This window comes from Micromesistius poutassou, assembly GCF_964030765.1.
Source record: "Micromesistius poutassou genome assembly, chromosome: 13".
NCBI lineage: Eukaryota > Metazoa > Chordata > Actinopteri > Gadiformes > Gadidae > Micromesistius > Micromesistius poutassou.
Window position 1 is genome coordinate 6,827,539 of NC_140283.1, and position 5,968 is coordinate 6,833,506.

A 5,968-nucleotide genomic window follows, 5' to 3' on the forward strand; every position below is an offset into this window, starting at 1 on the left:
GGACACGTGATGGGATGTTTTTGGCAACTTGAAGAAAGGAGCCCCCTGCATTCTTTCTCTCACTTTACTTATACTGACTTGACTTGATATGTTAAGGTAAACTAGTTAATGCTACAGTCAAAGTCAAACACTGCCTGCTTTTTGAACATATTCCACGTGCACATACAGTGGAATTGCTGTCAATTGTTTGAAGGTATGACCTCAAGCCAGGGATGGCTGACAGACAATTTCATCTCATAAGCACATGTGCATGTGGAGGGAAGAACCCAGAATGGGCACCCTCACCTCCTCTGCATCGGCCCTGAGCCCTGGAGCACCTCAGGGCTGCGTACTCAGTCCCCTACTGTACGACCTGGTCCTGCATGACTCGTGGACACATGCATTAACATTACAGTTATCTTAGATGTAGAGTAGTAAGATACTCGTTGATTGAAACCCACTCGTCACCTTATTAATTAAACTGATACAGAAAAACAGACATAATTAACTGAGAACGCAGCCCTGAGGTTCTCCAGGGCTCAGGGCCAATGCAGAGGAGGTGAGGTGTATCCAGGATACATTAGACACAGGATCCAACAAGCTTAGTGGACACAATAGGGGTCATTGATGAGCTGTAATCTACATACCACATTGTTTGTGTTACTGTTTCCCCTTCCCAAGTTCAATAAAACATAATTTGAATTTGAGATTTGGGATTATGATCACCCTACCATGTGTGATTAACTCTTCATATGTTTTGATGGTGGTCAATGCTGCCGTGCTGCTGTTGCCAAGTTTTTTTGGTATAGTTTGAGTGAGCTGTTCGTTATTGACCTGGTAAGTTGGTACATTCACATTTAAGTCTTTCAATTATCTAGTGATGGCCAAGGTAGGGACTTTTGTTGTAGAAACATGAGCATTTAACATTTTGTAAAGAACCAGTTAAAATGACAAGTCAAGTCAACAGTAAGTACATTTATGTTGTGCCCAATACAACTTGTGTTTAACAGTGTGTGCTACTACATTTGGATTTGTAGTACTCAAATATTCAGCTTGCTAGCACCAGTGCTACCACCCAATAAAATAGGCTTTCAGCCCGTCTGGTGGTGAATACAATCATTAGGTTGGTTAGATATGCAAATGAATAAAGGACTTTATACTGCTACATTTAACAGGATCCAGTGTTTCCGACGCCAACGATTGCTCTTGCCGCTGTTGGTGCTCCACTGGACAGCAAATCAATCCCCATCAAGATGGACGGACTGTGATATGTCGGATTATGGAAGAAATTGACCCTTACATTTCATGGTAACATATACTTTTTATCAAGCCTATATGCTATAGGGATATAATAATGGTGGAGAAGGGCTTAAGAAGACAGGTCACCACTCCTCTCTAACTGTGGTGGCAGAAAGTCTGGTGATTAACTTAATTGTAGGTTAATGAGGTTAGCCTAGGGGCAAAGATGAGCTGGACACTCTAATTGGTGCCGTAAAACTGTCGCCGACTCATTCCCAAAAACTCCTGAAGAACGCGTTTCCGATTTTTTTGGCCGTGAGAAATTGGATGTGTGGTGTGTGAGCATGTGTAAGCAGGCAAAAGTGTGTGTCACACGGTGAAACCGTGAGAGTTGGCAGCTCTGGGATCATGGCGGGATCGATTTGTCACTTGCATAGTTTTTTTCCCATCTACTATTTCTACCAAGTTAGATACCCAAAACATTTTCTTTCCTTGAAGCATTTGTTTTCAAGTTAAAGACAGTTTCCTTTTCAGTGCAAGGAGTTTACGACTCATGAGTTGGACCCATTGTGTGTAAACTGGGGCAAAGGAAAACCAAAGCCTATGCATGGGTCATTGTGCTTTCTTCCCTGCCTCGGCTGATGTGATTATGAGACAATGACTTTAGAGGGGGTTATTAAAAAAAAAAAGTTTTACAAATTATTGCAATATTCTGTGACCCCTGTTTAATTATGGGGGCGAGTGTATTTATATTGTGGTTTGGATAGGGTCAGTTATAGGGTAAGGGTTAGTGTTAGTAATAGGTTAAGGTCAATGGGGCAAGTGTTAGTAATAGGGTAAGGGTTAGTCATAGGGTCAGTGTTAGGGTTAGTAATAGGGTAAGGTTATAAGGTAAATGGTAAATGGGTTAGTTTTAGTAAAAGGGTAAGGTTAGTAAAAGGTTGTTGTTTTAAGATTCTGTTACGATCGGACGGGGGGAATCCAAGTGCAGAGGCAGACAAGGCAGGTTGAATTAAACCAGAGGTTTATTGTAGGGAGGATGTGAGCAGTAGGGAATAAACAGGAGACGGACAGGCAAGGGTGGGTGACAGGCAGGCAGCACTACTGGCAGGTAGGCAGGTAGAGGAGCACACAGGGTGGATCATAGACATAATAAAGAGTAGATGCCACATTGGCTGCTGGGCGCAAGAAATGCGACCGCCATCTTGGACCGGTCATACTCCTAGGCTGTGTCCCAATTCAGGGGCTGCATCCTTCGAAGGACGCGTCCTTCGAAGGATGCAGCCTTCGTAGACCGCGAAGGCTGCAGCGAAGGCCGAACGAGCGTTGTGGAATGGGACGGTCTAGCCTACGGAGCATTTCCGGATTGCGTAACCAGCCGTTAACGTCCTTTACCTTGCGTGACCACGCGCCGCTCCTGTCTCCTAGCAACCCTGACAGCTGCGGTTCAAACCGGACAGTGGAGGAGAAATATGGAGCCAGAAATCATAATTGTATTGGTTATGTTTTATCTTTTATTGGAGGAGTGGGAGAAGATTCACCGCCGGGTGAAGAGGAAGAGAGGACGTTGGCTTAACATTAATTAGTTTAACGTTATATGTCTAGCGTTAATGTCATTGAACTTTGACAATAAATTTACATATTTAAAATGGTCCCAACCTTACTTTTATATAAAAAAAATGTTTTTTGTCATTAAATATGTATTCGCTGCAGCTGCTGCTTCCGCTCTCTCCGCGCCATTTCTGAAAAAATATCCAACGCGCAATGAATGTTGGGATACGTTGGGCCGTCAAGGATGCATCCGATGCATATTCGTCCATTGTCCCCGTTCTGCATGCAAATGAACTTTGCGGGCAACCGTTGACTGTGACTGTGTTCGAAAATAGCAACTTCGCCACCTGTTCAAGGAGATACGGACTCATATCTTGGTTAAATGCACTTGATTTGTTTTGTGAAGATATCTGTGGCTACTGTTTATTCATTACTGTGTTGTAAGGAAACTATTTTTACTGTTTGATGTTCCCGGCGTCAGGTCCTGGGTACTTGCAGATCCACCTCCAGTTAAAAGCTGTGTTCTCTTGTTGGCAGCAAGCTTGGATTTACCCCTTCGTCTGACATCGTTGTACCGCTTACGGAACTGATACGATGACCTAGGGACAACACCGGCTGAAACAACAGCGGTGATTTCCTCCCACGCCTGTTTCACTAAAGGTAATTTGGGTGGGTTTCTCCCATCCCCATACAATATTAATTCTCTCTTTTACGGCCCTGATGAACACATCGGTGTCCTCGGCTGTGAACCGTTCCTGGCGTGCGCCTTGCAAATCCGCCGTCATAATAGCAATGCGCCATGGAACATGCACCTCGCTCTTAAAGGGAATGGGAGATGACATAATGACGTAATTGCACGTTACGCCTAAAACACACCTACAGGTTTCAGACCAACACATTTTAGATTTGCGCCGGGCCCAAAGCTCATTTATCTCCCCGTCATAATAGCAACAGCGCCATAGAACTATGGAGGTAGATTTGTGTCTTTATTATGCAATGAAACACACTGCAATCAAAAAATAGATTTGAGAGCAAAACTATCGACACTGCAATCAAAAAATGTTTTATTGCAAGTAAAATAAATGTGAAAAAAAAGTATAAAAAATGTATTAATGGGAATCCAAAAGTTTTGTTTGCAAATCCAAAAGTTTTGCTTGCTGTTGAGCTGAATCTCGTGGGCGGGACCTACGCCGAAAGATGTAAGACACGTCTCTATTGGCCAGTCTCAATCGGAGTGACAGCTTGGCAACATCCACAGTTAGTAACGAGAGAGGGAGTTTTGAAGTCCATGATGAGAACGAGCGGGACTCGGGAGCGGAGTTGCCAAGCTGTCACTCTGATCGAGACTGGCCAATAGAGATGTGTCTTACATCTTTCGGCGTAGGTCCCGCCCACGAGATTCAGCTCAACAGCAAGCAAAACTTTTGGATTCGCAAGCAAAACTTTTGGATTTGCAAGCAAAACTTTTGGATTCACAAGGAAAACTTTTGGATTCGCAAACAGAACTTTTGGATTCGCAAACAAAACTTTTGGATTTGCAAACAAAACTTTTGGATTCCCATTAATACATTTTTAATCACATTTATTTTACTTGCAATAAAACATTTTTTGATTGCAGTGTCGATAGTTTTGCTCACAAATCTGTTTTTTGATTGCAGTGTGGAAAGTTTTGCTGTCAAACCTATTGTTTGATTGAATAATAAAGACACAAATCTACCTCCATATAGAACCGCCCACAAAGCTATTCAACTTTGCACCTTGACGTCTGCGTTTGAGACCGTCTAACTAGGGCCCTATGTCTTTCAGAAACCACATAAGGAGTAGTGGTGGATTTCATGATTCGTTTGAAAGAATCAGTTCGCGTCGGTCAGTTCGCCATGAAGAGTCGTTCATTCGTTCGTTCGCATTTCCGGTAGCGGTGAATCATGATTCTCAGTCACTGAGTCGGTCAGACTCGGCTCCTCCCTCATTCTCGTTCAAACGAATCGCGAATGCATGTTCGCGAATGCCGAGTCGGTCAGACTCGGCTCCTCCCTCGTTCTCGTTCTCAAACGAATCACGATCGTGCAATGGTGCAAACGGTCATCAATCAACACAACATTAACTATGTTCCTTTTAGCTGAGGAGTGCTTCATGTTTGGAATCGGGATGTTGTTGCCCGGCTGACTCTCGTGACTTCTCAGTCCTCGAGTCTTCACCGCTAAACACAGTCAGTGAACGAACGGCGACTCGCGAGTCAGCGACTAGTGGGTGGAGCTGGGAGTCGAGTCTCGGAGAACGAACGAGACGAACGACGACGAACGAGAGCGGTGAATCAGTTCACTTCGTTCGTTTTAAAGAGTCGTTCGTTCGAACTGATTCGTTCGCGAACGAGCCACCACTAATAAGGAGTTCTTTCTACACAGCAGCATCTAATGCTCTGGGAGGGATTGGATAACCTGTTACCCAGTCGCCTCAGTTTAGCCACAACATATTTGCCTCAAATAATAGTTTGCATAAAATGTCTTTATTAAAATTTAACAAGAATAGATACAAAAATCATGGAAAATCATTGTAACCGAGCGTTTTATTGTTTTATTGTTATACTTATACTTGTTATACTTGGGTAATATATAAAGAAAAACTCTGTTAACTCCATTCACTGAACGGGGCAAACCCGTTTATTACCGCGCTCCCAACACAGAGTTCAAAAACAGCGACCCACACGCAGACACTTCCGTCCTGCCCCTTCAGAATAAGAGTCCCTAACAGGAACTGGGTTACATCATTGATTAAAAAACAACAAAATAGCGATCTGCAGCAGTGCAAAATGCATAGATATATATCAATATCAATACTTCATTCAATAACACGCAAGTTTAAGCAAGCACTTTGATTGGTCAATTCCCATTCTCGAGCGTGTTTAAATGCCTGGTAAAAGAACGGACAAAAAGATTGTGCCTAATTACAGAAAGTATCGCTACACTAACTAGCCGAAACTACTTTCATGAGCCTAGTTTCCATAACAACGTTCAACTGACCAAGATTTGGCTATCATTACTATAGGAACTATTTTCTGATGGAGATGAACTCGGGCAGAAAGCTTGAATTTGAGGGCAAATTAACCCACAATATAAAAATATTTGACAATATTGTTGATAATGAAGATGGTTTGTGTTATTGAATCGCAATCTTACACTCAATGGTGTTCTTGAATGTC